We start from the raw sequence: 13,382 nt of genomic DNA on the forward strand, positions 1-13,382 counted from the left end.
AAGTTGTGCTGTGACTGTCGGGCGTTGGCCCCAAAGACCTTGAGGGAGCAGACGATGAAGTTGCTCGCGGCCCAGCAGTTGACACCGTTAAGCGAGACTCCGACGAAGAGGAGGTCGTGGGACCGCTCACGGAGCCCCAAGTCCTCTTCCTCCCATTCGAGGTCATCTTGACACTTGGGGAAGAGGCACAAGAAGAAGAAGAAGTCCAAGCGGACTTCGACTTCATCTCAACTCGCGTCCGTGGCAGAGAGGTAAGGAGCACCGATGCTCTAGGCACGGTTCTGCGGAGCCAGAGCCTGAGTCGACTTTGCGCCTCTCACCCTTTCCGGGAGCCGGAGCGACTCCCGCTCAAATTAAAGATTTTTACGAGGCCATACGCCGCGTATTTGAGCGGAACGACCCCATTGGTGAACCCTTGGGCCCCGTGGGGTCGGATGGGGCCCCATCGGGTTCGATGGCTTCGGCCACAGTGCCGGTGGGGCCTTTGGGATCCGATTCCGGATCCGGGTCGGCTCAGGTCGTGCCAACACGACCTCCCCCGGCGCCGAACCCGTAGTTGGTGCCTGCGACGTCGCCAGTGCCCGTCGCCGGTGCAAGCCCCTTACTCATCCCCGACGACACGGAGCCAGAACGGCATCGAGTGACACCAATTCCGACGTCGACAGAACCCAGGGGTTCTCTGTTGTTGCCTGAGCACTTTGTGGACATGCTGGGTTCAGGAGAGGAATGGGAGGAGTCTGGGGACCCATTAGAGAACCAGGATGTCTCTGAGGAGACTATGGACTGGTATGGGGAACTTGGGGAAGCCAATGGTCTGGATACTTCCCCAGACACTGGCTTGCTCTCTCCGCCTACAGTGGCTATGGAGGAGAGGGCATCTTATGCCATGGTGGTTAAGAGGGAAGTTGAGGTCCATGGACTGGAGCTGGCCTCAGTGCAGGTTAGGACTAATCTCCTGAGCGAAGTGCTTCAACCTGGGGCTTCCACCTCTGAACCACTTTTTCCCTTTAACGAGGCACTTACGGACATCCTTCTAGGAACATGGTCCAAGCCTAGCACAGGGGCTCCTGTGACTAAGGCGATTGCATGCCGCCATCGTCCAGCTCCGGGGGCAACCCAAAGTTCCTCAGCCAACACCCCACCCAAGAAAGTTTGGTGGTGCAGGCCTCTACTTCCCAGGGCGCATTCCCTTCTGCCCCTTGGATAGGGAACCCAAGAGACTGGACTCATTTGGGAAGAAGATGTCTTCTTCCTCCAGTCTGGCATTGCGGTCGGTGAATACCGCATGCTTGTTGGGCCGTTTCTCCCACTCTCTTTGGGAGACAGTTGCGCAGGTGCTGCCGCAAGTCCTGGAGGAGGCCCGGGCAGTGCTCTCCCAAGCTGACAAGGACAGGAGAGATGCAGCAAAATTCACCATACGGTGTGGTTTGGATACGACCGATTCACTGGGCAGGTCAATTTCAACTACGGTGGCCTTGTGACGCCATGCCTGGCTTTGTACAACTGGCTTCTCAGGGGATGTCCAGACCAATTTGATGGACATGCCCTTTGATGGAACCCGCCTATTTGGGGAAAGGCAGACTCGGCCCCAGTCAGGATCAAGGACTCTTGAGCTACGGCCAGATCCTTGGGCCTCTCCTCCATTCCTCGTGGCCAGTCTTCCTTTCGCCCCTTCCGTGGCAACGGAAGGGGTTTCCAGCCACGTCAGCCCTATTCTAGCCACTGTCTCGCTCAGACTACCCAAACTGAAGTCGTCTGCCACACTGCCCCCAGCATGCGCTGCCTCCAAGTACTCCAATGCTGATTCCGGTGGACCACACTACTCCAGTTGGTGGGAGAATTCGTCATCATCTCCCTCGCTAGAGATCTATAACAGACAAGTGGGTCTTGCAGATCATCCAGGAGGGCCATTCTCTTCCTTTCTTTTCCTTTCTTTTCCTCCTCCTATTCCGCCAACTCAGGAACGACTGGCGGAGGATCATTTGAAGTTGCTCCAAGAGGAAGTTACAGCTCTTTTGGCCAAGGGAACTATAGAAAGATTCCCAGCTTCAGAAGTAGGTGGTGGCCGTTATTCCTGCTACTTTCTGATTCCGAAGAAGAACAAGGGGCTTCGGCCCATTTTAGATCTTTGGACCGTTAATCTCTTCCTCAAAAAGGAGAAATTCAAAATGCTCACTTTGGCTCAGGTCTTGTCTGCCCTAGACCAAGGAGATTGGATGGTGGTGTTGGACCTGCAGGATGCATATTTTCACATTCCCATCCTGCCGGGCCACAGGCGTTACCTGCAGTTAAAGGTAGGCCACGAACACTTTGTTTACTTTGCTCCCCTTCGGTCTTACCAGTGCCCCTCGGGTGTTCACCAAGGTGTTGGCGGTGGTTGCAGCTCATCTGCGCAGGTTAGGGGTTTTAGTCTTCCCCTACCTTGACGACTAGCTGTTGAAGGCGTCCGCGCCCCAGGCAGTCATCTCCCACCTTCAGACTACGGTGGACCTCCTGCATTCGCTGGGGTTCTCTATAAACGTGCCGAAGTCACACCTGACTCCTTCTCAGACACTCCCTTTCTTCTGAGCTCTTCTGGACACAGTGCAGTTTTGGGCTCATCCTCCCGAGCAGCGAGTCCAGGATATTCAGGTTATGTTTCCGATATTTCAGCCTCCATCCTTTGATTTCGGTGAGGTTGACTCCGAGGCTGTTGGGCCTCATGGCCTCCTGCAACCTGTTGCTTAAGATGCCAGGTGGCATATGCGGGCACTGCAGTGGGACTTGGAGTTCCAATGGGCACAGCATCAAGTGAAATCTCACTGACGTGGTTCAGATCTTGGAAGGAACTGCGAAGGATCTGCAGTGGTGGTTAACGAACCGCGATTGGGTCAACGGCAGACCGCACTCCCTTCCCCAACCAGATTTCACAGTTGTGATGGATCCGTCACTTCTGGGATGGGGTGGCCACATGGGAGAGGCGGAGATCAGGAGTCACTGGTCTCCTCCGGAGACAGGGCTCCACATAAACTTGTTGGAGCTCCGAGCAATTCGGTTGGCATTGAAAGCATTTCTTCCCTCTGTCAAGGGGAAGTTAGTGCAGGTGTTCATGGACAACACCACCGCCAAGTGGTACTGCAACAAGCAGGGCGGGGTGGGGTCGTGGACCCTTTGTCGAGAGGCCCTGCGTCTCTGGACATGGCTGGAACAGCAGGGCATAACCCAGGTGGTTCAATACCTGGCAGGTTTTCTGAATGCCAGGGCGGACGATGTCAGCCATCAATTCCTTCAGGATCACGAATGGCGTCTCCAGTCGGAGGTGACGCAAGGTCTCTTTCAGCAGTGGGGAGAACCTTGGTTAGATTTGTTCACCTCCGAAGAGAATGCGCAATGTCCGCAGTGCTGCGCGCTGGAGTTTCCAAGGCGGCTATCGCTTGGGAGGCGTTTCATCATGAGTGAAGCTCAGGCATGTTGTACGCCTATCCACCCCTACCACTCCTGCCCAGGGTTCTGAAGAAGATCAGAAGCGACCGGGCCCAAGTCATCCTTGTTGTGCCGGACTGGGCATGGAGAGTCTGGTATCTAGAGCTTCTGAGCATGAGTGTCGATCAGGCTACCCCTTCGGGAGGATCTTCTGTCGCAGTAGCAGGGGAGGGATCTCCACCCGAACCTGTCAACTCTGCGCCTCCATGCTTGGAGATTGAGCAGCGGCAGTTAATGGCCTTTGACCTTCCTCTTGAACTCTGTAATGTTATTCTAGTGGCCAGGTGGCCCTCCGCTAAGTCAGTATACACCTGCCTTTGGCAGAAATTTGTATTATTCTGTACAGAAAGGTCCATTGACCCTCTTTCTGCTCCTCTTTCTATTGTCCTTTAATTAATTCTCACCCTTGCCCAAGGGTTACCTTTCTGCTCTGTCTGCATTTTTACGGCTGCCAGACCAGCCTTCTCTCTATAACTCTCCTATTGTAAATAGTTTTCTAAAAGGTCTGGCTCATTTATTTCCACCCACGCCCTTTATAATGCCACAGTGGGACCTTAATTTGATGTGCGCTCCTTTCGAGCCTTTACACAATTGTCCCCTCCGGCTGTTGTCCATCAAAACAGCCTTTTTAGTGGCGATTACATCGGCCCGGAGGGTTACTAAATTGCAGGCGTTATCCAGCTTGCCTCCTTATCTTATGTCCTTTCCGGACAAACTGGTGCTTTGCACCAGGGCATCATTTTTACCAAAGGTTGTGATCCCATTTCATCTGGGCCAATCCATTACTTTGTTCACCTTCTTTGCTGCCCCACATCCCTCTAAGGAAGAGAGGGTCTCCACCGGCTGGACCCAAAAAGAGAGTTGTCATTCTACCTTGACTGCACAAAAGAGTTCCCGGAGGATGACTAACTCTTTGTGGGGTATGTAGGAGAAAAGAAGGGAAAGGCAGTGCAGCAAAGAACCATCTCTCACTGGGTTGTTCTCTGCATTAAAATCTGTAATGCCTTGGCAAAGAAGCAGCCCCCTGAGGGATTAAGGGCCCATTCCATCAGGGGAAAGGCTGCGACTACGGCCTTGGCCCGGGGTGTCTCAGTCAAAGACATTTGTCACGCAGCGACGTGGCCATCACCGCACATATTCGCAAAACATTATTGCCTTGATGGTCAAGTGCACAGGGACGGACACTTTGCCCGTTCAGTCCTGCAAGACTTTTTAGTCTAGGTCATGAGTCTGCAACCCACCGCTGGGATGGTCTGGCTTGGTATCTTATTCAAAGGTAAGGAATCTGCTGCTAGAAGTCTCTATCAGAGGAACAAGTTACTTATCTTCGGTAATGCATTATCTGGTAGAGACTCTATCTAGCTGCAGTTTTCTTACAGCCCCACCCATGTCTCCCTGCTTTGGGGACTGATGTAGTAGGTTTAGGGTTACTCCCCTTTCAGGGCCCTAGTTTTGCACACGTTTACGTCAGTCACTTCGTGGCTCTGCGCTTCTGGCATGGAAAAAACGGAAAAGTACTGAAGTCCGCGCAACAGTGTGGCACCCGGATAGGCACCTCAATGTCATAACCGATGCTACCGACGCCAACAACGTCACGCAGAGCTGAATCGAGCCACACGACATCGCGCGCAAGGAGGATTGCTCAGCAAAAGTTTTCGGATCCAGTCTGACGCCTGGGAAATTCAGAGGTAAGGAGTCTCTACCAAATAATGTGTTACCGAAGGTGAGTAGCGATGTAACATACAGTTTAATTCAATTTGACATATCAGATGACGGTTAGTGCTCTGCGAAAGGAAAACTGCCTGAACCTGCCAGACCACAAGTAATCAGTGGATGTATTTAGCAAGAGAAATTAGTTAGTGGTGGCAATGACAATAAATTGCAACACAAAATGATGATGCACGGAATGCTGAACATTGTCAAACATTCAGCCCCATTCACAGAACTGGGCCAAAATCCATTGTTTTTTTTCTCACCGGGCCAGTCCAATTTGTACCTAGCCACATGCATATCAGTCTTGACCCGGCACCCCATGGGAACAGTCCAGCCCGAACTGCCAGTCCAGGTCCTCCCTGGATTGAAAAACAAGCATTCTGCGACCAGTTTTGGGGTATCATCCCTCATCAGCCAGGCTAGCTTGAATCTGGTCGTGCAGGGAGCATGGGACCCACGTTTGGGCATACCCATCCACGCTTCGGGTGAACATTGCAACACAAGAAGATGATGGATGGAATGCTGACCATTGTCAAACATTCACCCCCAGTCACAGATATGGGCCTAAATCCATCGTTATTTTGCTCACCACGCCATTCCAGTTTGGACCCAGCCAGTTCGAGTTGGACTGTTCCCATGGGAAGAAGGGTCAAGATTGATTTGTATATGACTGGGTCCAAACTGCTGTGGCGTGGTGAGCAAAAAACAATGGATTTAACCCTGATCTGTGACTGGGGGTGAATGTTTGACAATGTTCAGCATTTCATCCATCCTCTTTTTATGTTGCTATAATGACAATAATTTGGTCAGATATTTATTTATAAAGTTTTATATAGCGTGAACATGACCCACGTGGGTATCAGAGTGCTTTACAATATACAGTTATTAAACAGTACATGGTTGAGTTAGTATACATACATTCGGACGTACATTCGGTATTCGCTGTTCAGTACAAAAGAGATCTATAGCAGTATATGGGTAGCATACGTGACTGGTAGTCATCAGAGAATGATCCACGAGGGGATCAGAGCGCTTCACAATACTCTTATTATTCAACATTAGGTGGTTGAGGTAATATACATACATTCAGTATTCGCTGTTCAATACAAAAGAGGTAGACAGTAGTATATGGATAGTATAGGTGACTAGCAGTCAACAAAGACTTAAAGTCTTAGGATGTGAATTTGTTCATTAGAATCATTTTTACTTCTTTTTTGAAGGAGGTAAAGGAAGAGGTTCCACGTACCACTGGAGGTAGGAAGTTACAAATCTTCGGTGCAATCCCAGAAAAAGCTCTGCAACCAGTTCTCTTTATATGGAAAGATTGTGGTTTCAGTAGTAGCGAACTCACACTTGGCAATTCTCTGCATCCTCCCGATCGTTCTAGCTTTAGTGCTAGGTAACTGGGGGTATTGCTATGCAAGGCTTTATGGGTCATGCAGGCGAACTTTAGGTGTATTATAGCCTCGTAAGGTAGCCAGTTCAGGACTTTCAAGGTCGGAGAGATGTGGTTATTTCTCTTAGTTCCTGAGACCAGTCTGGCTGCAGCATTAAGCGATGCCCTCAGCGGGGCCAACTTGTATTTGGGCAGACCGCATAAAGTGGTGCTTCCGTAGTTCAATCTTGGTAACACTAGGGCTTGTACCGCCATTTTTAAGTCAGTCTGTGGGAGGAAGGGTTAAAGTTTCATTATTATACTCATCTGGTGATTCGCTCCCTTGGTGGCATTATTGATTTGCGCCTGCATGTTTAGGTGTTTGTCTATGGTGACTCCTAAGGATTTCGTGGAGTCAATGATGTGGGAAGCACAGTCAAAGGAAGTTAGATGTTTCAACTATAAGTCTATCTTGGGTGTGTGATTGGGTGGGGAGATGAGAAGGAATTCCGTTTTTTGGATGTTAAGCATGAGGTGGTTGCCAGTGAGCCAGCTTTGAGTATTCTGTAGAATAGCGTTGAGGGAGGTTAAATCTTCTGGTGAGGAGATTTCCATATACAGTTGAGTGTCGTCCGCATACAGGTGAAATAGAATGTTCACAGAATTCAATGCATTTGCCCGGGGCTCCATGAATAGATTAAAAAGAATGGGTGAGAGTGCTGAGCCCTGTGAAACACCTATGGTGACCATGGAGGGTTGAGAGAGTGAATGCTTCATCTTGATTCTTTGTGTTCTGTTATTTAGGAAGGAGGAGAACCATTGTAGCACTGTGCCAGTGAGGCCCATCCTTCGTTCCAGTAGGGACAATAGGTTGTCATGCTTTACCGTATCGAAAGCGGAGGATAAGTCAAGAAGTATCAATAGGCAGTTGTGGTCTAGCATCTTTAGTATGTCATCCATTATGTGGGTGAGTGCAGATTCCGTGCTGTGACCTTGACGGAAGCTGGATTGGTGTTTATCTAGGAGGTTGTAATTCTCAATGTGGTTACATAATTGTATTTGTACACATTTTTCCAACAATTACATCAAAGTGGGGATGTTGGATATAGGGCGGTAGTTGTTGAGATCTGAGGGGAGGGAGTCGGATTTCTTTAGTATAGGAGTGACCTGCCCTACTTTAAGACAGTCTATTATGGAGCCTTGTCTCAGAGAGGCGTTTACAATCTTTGCCCATAGGGGTAGAATAATTTTTAAAAAATCATTTTGAATAAAGAGGGGGGTAGGTAGGGGGTCAGAGAAGTGATTGGAAGGGTTAATCGCTAGAAGAGTGGTATAGATTTCTTGTTCAGGGATGGGAGAGAAGGTGAGCCAAAAGGCATTGTTTTTTGGGGTTTCAATCTGAATACTAAAATGGACCTTGATCTGAGAGGAAAAGTTAGTATCATGTATAATAGGTTGAGGAAGGGCCTTCTTAGATTGGATATCGAGTTAAATGGCTTTTGTCTTTTCTAGGAAGAAACCAGGCAACTTCCTCACAGTTAGGTGTAGCCATATTGTTTAGTTCCATAGAGTTGGGTGTGTTGCGCTCTTGTTGTTTGACGATTTCAAATAGGTTTTTTTGGGCGGTTAATGGCTTGTTTCAGCTGGGTTTTTGAAAAAGTCTGCCTTAGCCTTTAGGATCTTCCTGTTGTATGAGTTCCTCAGCACTCTAAGGTGATATAGGTGATCAGTGGAGGGTGCGGATTTCCATAGTCACTCAGCTGATCTTAGCTTGCACCGATCAGAGTTCAGGTTTTTATTTAACCATGGCTTTGGAGATTTTGGATGGAATGTTGTTTTCTTGGAGGGGCGCTGTAGCGTCAAGAATTTCAAGCATAGTGGAATTGTAAAACACTGTGAGGTCATGGACGTCGACCATATCTGACGTGGGGATCAGGACGAAGTTGCATCGGTTTACCAGGGCGATGAGGTTAATATTTTGTATATTCCTTTTCCATTGTTTTGTTTTGTTTGTTGGCCCCTTTTTGGGGTTATCTCAATATTGATGGAGAAGAAGATGCGCTAATGGTCCGTCCAGTCACATGGAGTGATGGATTCTAATGATACAGTGTTCGTTTTGCAATGATGGGGTCTAATGTCTCTCCCTTGTTGTGGGTTGGTCTGTCTCAGAATTGGGACAGATTCTGGTCTGACAGAAAAGATTTAAGACAGCTTACACCATGATCGCTTGAGTTGTTCCAGTGGAGATTGAAGTCACACATGAAAATCTGTACTGTGGCACTTTTTTAGTTGTCGTTAGACGTAATGACTTCCATTAGCTCATTTATGAACCTCAGATTATCACCCGGGGGATGGTAAATTATGTGAAGATTGCTGGGGAGGCGCTTATCATCAGAGATGTTGATACAGAGATATTTGCAGGAGGATAAAGAGATGAAGTCTACTTGATTGACTGAGATTGTGTTTCGGTAAATGCAGGCTAGCCCGCCACCCAGTTTTACGTTTCTGTCTAGACGGATTAAGTCGTGACTGGGAGGTACCAGTAGGTCTAAAATGGGAGAGGAGGAGCTGTTTAGCCATGTTTCAGTAAGGACGATAATGTCTAGATCATTCGCGAGGATCAGGTCGTAGATGTCGGGAGCATGTTTGCTGGCGGATCTGCAATTGATGAGTGAGCACTTCATCTTGCTAGTCAAATGGGGAAGAGTAGTCTGCACAATGTTGATATTTGTGAGGTTTTTTCTATTGATGGATCTGTAGTTGTGAGTGCGTTCTCTGAATGGGTTGGTTTGAATGGGTTGGATAGTACCACAACGAGACTTACTGTTGTCAGTCGGATTGGCATAGGATATGAGGAGGTCATTTATGTAATTGTTGGATAGTTCAGCATTTGCCCTCCTAGGACGAGATGGGTCGTTGGGGGAGGGTAACTTACTCTGCCTAGTGTCCTCAGGGTGTGATTTCTTGGGGCTGTATCTTCTAGTTTGGTGACTGATTTCGTTCTCTGTGGCACTAGTGGCTCTATGTGTGTGTTTAGGAGTTCTTTGGTGATGGTTGATAGGTTTTGCAACTCGACCTCGATATAGGATAGGCCGGTGGCTAACTCATTGAATTGTGTGATCCAATCATAATTGGGTTAATTAGTTGTATGTGTGGTTGTATGTTCTATTATAGGGGGCGATCCACAAGTAAAGTCTGGTTGCATGATCTCGTTAACTAGTTGCCTGTGGATATCCTTATTAGGGATCGATGGGGTTAGTTGATCATGGAAGTTTGTTGGAAGGTCCGAATCAATGTAGGGGATGGCCTTGATATGTGACATCATGATAGGTAACGCATGTGATCGGGGTATGGTCGTTGAGTGGTGAGTTTGGATGAGTGGAGTGAGTATCAAGGGTGTTGGGAGCCGATCAGATATCGGGGAAGGCGGTAGGTCATGGGTAGCTTTGCAAGCCAGCTCAGTTGTAGGTGGGGAGAGAGGGATGTTGTGGGTGGAGTCCAGGTTGGTGGATTCTCCCATGGGGATCAAGTATATCAGTGGTGTGTCTGCGATGAGATGGCCAGTAGCTAAGAGTAACCCTGTCCCTCCTGGGCCAGGGACCTAGGTGTGGTTGATACCGATGTGACGGGGGTTAGGATTCATTGGGGGTGTGGAGAGATTTCGGTTCAGTTTAATTCCTTATGGGATTTTGTTATAGAGTTGGGGTGTCATCAGGATAATCGGGATGAGTAGTGGCGGGGATTGTGATTTTCTTGCTGTTCACGACTTTCTTGAGAGGAGGGAAGATCTTGTATATGATAGCTGGATTGGAATTAGAGGCTTGTATAAGGATATTACCATTGTTGTATATGGAATTGGTAGCATTCGCCGAGCATAAGTCCGAGGCGGTTACTGACAATTTTAGGGCATTTGTTTTTTTTTTATTTTATTTTTTAAATATTTGCTATTTGGAGCATGGAGTAGAAGATATTTCTCCGCTGAGCGCTTTTCTTTTATGTGGAAGATGAGGTCATTCGAAATTATATTACTCTGTAACTTGACCTACTGCCTGATGACAAAAAACAAGAGGTAAAGACAAAGCTGCAAAGGGGAGAAAGATATTTTGCAGAGCTCATCGATTCAACGATGGATTTTGCAAATCTAGGAACCAAACAGGGATCTGCAGCGGCCATCTTAAGAAGGCAGGGATGCTTATGAGCAATTTCGTTCTGGCCAGAAGTTCAATACAGATTTTTAGACATGCCGTTAGATGTACAGTCTCTATTTGGAAAGTTTGTTGATGACATGCTTCAGAGCATAAAGCTTGACACTGAAATAGCCAGATAATTTGGGCCATCACAGCAAAGGCGACCTTAGTCTCTTGCGAGGTCCTAGAGCAAAGATGTTCACATACCATTGACTATATTAGCCATAGAAGTGTCCTCAGTTTCAGCTTCAACAGTACCATCCATACTGCCGATCACAGATCGCAACAGCATCACAGACATAGAGATCTCCTCAAAACCAGATATGCAGCAGGTCCCCATCAAAACGAAGAGGAGGAGGACAGTCTAGAAGCCAAGACTCTAATCATAACTGACAATCCTCCGGCACCCCTTACCAGCTTACACTGTGGCAAGATTTCGTGCCCTGAAGTAGGGATAATTATTTTACAGAGAACTGGCAAAGATCCCTATGAACAGATGGGTGCTGGACATAACCCTGCTTGGTCCACTCTAGAGATTCTCCAGCACCCACCAACAACATTTCCAATCAAGAGCAGACAAAGACATCTACATCTGTTGAAGGCAGTGATTTGCAGCATGCTGCAGAAGGGAGCCATCGAACGAATGGTGGAATCTACGCTTTTATTGCAAGTACTTTCTAATTAAAAAAAGAAACCTCAGACGAATGGAGACTAATTCCAGATATACATCAGCTCAACCTGTGTCTTAGAAAACAGTGCTCCAGTACGATCACTTAACAAGAAGTGCTGCGGCCACTTATAATATTTTAACAAATGGCATCTTCTGACCTTAAAGATGCACATTTTCACATACCAATTCAAATGAAACATTGCAAGTCCTCAGATTTGAAGTAGCTGGTCACCACTATTAGTTCTCTATACCTCCATTCCACCTGAGTTCCACTCCCAGAATATGGCAAAGTGCATGGCGCCCGTTTCAGTCGAGTGACTGTGTGAAAAGTAGTATATTGTTTCCACGAGTCTCAGGTTATTGTGTTATGAGGTTGCCAAAAACGAATCTCTCTGATACCAGGAGATTCTAGTGGCACTGCGAGCTAGCTAATGCAAACCATAGGCTAACATATGTGGCGGGGGGTGCACGGAGTCAGTCTGCCACCAGACTCACAGTATATGCTATCCGAAAACGGCGTAGGTCCTGCATGACAGGGTACTATTAGAACTACACTACACTAGCTTGCGGCCATTTCATAAAACAGAAGATCCCCAAAGAACCATCCTTATGGTCTCAATAGAAAGTAAACAAATTCTTAAACAATCTTTTCACAGTCTATCCACCACAACTAACTCTCCAGACCAAGTGGAAGTTGAACACAGTCCTTTACCCTCAGATGGAAAGTCCACCTGAACCAATTCCCATGGCCCACCTAAAATATCTCTTGTGGAAAACTGCAGCTTTATTGGCTTTAACGACAGCAAGAAGCATAAGTGAAATCCAGGTCTTTACTTCTATGGAATCTTGTTTGCAGTTCAGCAATGATGAAGTTTTGTTAAGAACCAACCCAAAATTAATTACAAAAGTTCCAAATGAATTTTAAATGAATGAGACCATAGTCCTCAAAGTATTCTTTTCTAAAATCCCTCTCCAACTGCGCAGTGGGCCTTGCACTCATTTACTATATGGAGATGTCATAAGTTCTACCTAGATAAAGCAGCACAAATTAAAAATCAAACACGCCCACATATAGGATTTCCGATTTCAAAGCAAGGAATTTCTAGCTGGATCGTTGCAACATACTTTTTTTGCTGCAGCAAAGCCGGAAGACCGATCTTAAGAACAGTCACGACCCACTCTACGAGAGGCACAGCAGCCTAGTCAGCACTCCCTGCTGGAGTGCCGCGGGTGGATATCTACTGTGCTGTAACATGAAAGAACAGACACACCTTCATAAAGCAGTACTGCTTGGAAGCAGTATCAGACAAAGACATGTTAGTGGGACCAGCAGCTCTGCAGCATTGAATTGGTAAGTCTCATCTGTTTCATCTATAAACCATTCATGTATAAACTGACAGTACTGCTTTCTATTCTGATTCAAGAAAGTGCATCTATGAAAGATCCACTGCTGGAGAAGAAAGAAGTTACTTAGCTATAACTGTAGCTCTCCAGCATTGGTATAATCCATAGAGTTACATGTGGCCCACCCTTCTCCCCGAATAGTCCAATCTCTTTTAACTGTTAATATGTGTACATATGACCACACTTGCGCAAGAACTCTAAGGTGATGTGGCCTCTAGGAGGGATGAACTTAGAAACACACTCACCTCATTGGCTGACGTTTGGGTTTTTCCCAGTGAGGTGGAAGTGCTAATAAAGAGGGGTTGGTCTAGGGCCTGTTAGGCAGAAAGCACCAGGTACTACTTTTGTAAAGTTTATGTGGGGCGGCCGCCTCGACAATTGGGAATGATTCAAGCTTGAGAATCTATGAAAGATTCTAGTGCTGGAGAACAAGAAGTCTACTACAAGTAAGCAATACCATTTCTGCACTTAGGATAATGCGTCTGCTGAAGTTGCAAGCGTGGATCAAAAAAGCACTTTGTTTAAAAGGTAGATTATCTGATTGCTGTTGGTCTTGTGTTCATCATTGATG

General features: G+C 47.2%; 1 protein-coding gene across 5 annotated transcripts in view; it reads left to right on the forward strand.

The window, feature by feature from the left end:
* Positions 1-13,382, forward strand: part of LOC146855326 (uncharacterized) — a 915,814-nt gene that overhangs the window by 680,566 nt on the left and 221,866 nt on the right. The gene's annotated exons all lie outside the window — the stretch shown is intronic.

This window comes from Triturus cristatus, chromosome 4_1 (assembly GCF_964204655.1).
Source record: "Triturus cristatus chromosome 4_1, aTriCri1.1, whole genome shotgun sequence".
Classification (NCBI taxonomy): Eukaryota; Metazoa; Chordata; class Amphibia; order Caudata; family Salamandridae; genus Triturus; species Triturus cristatus.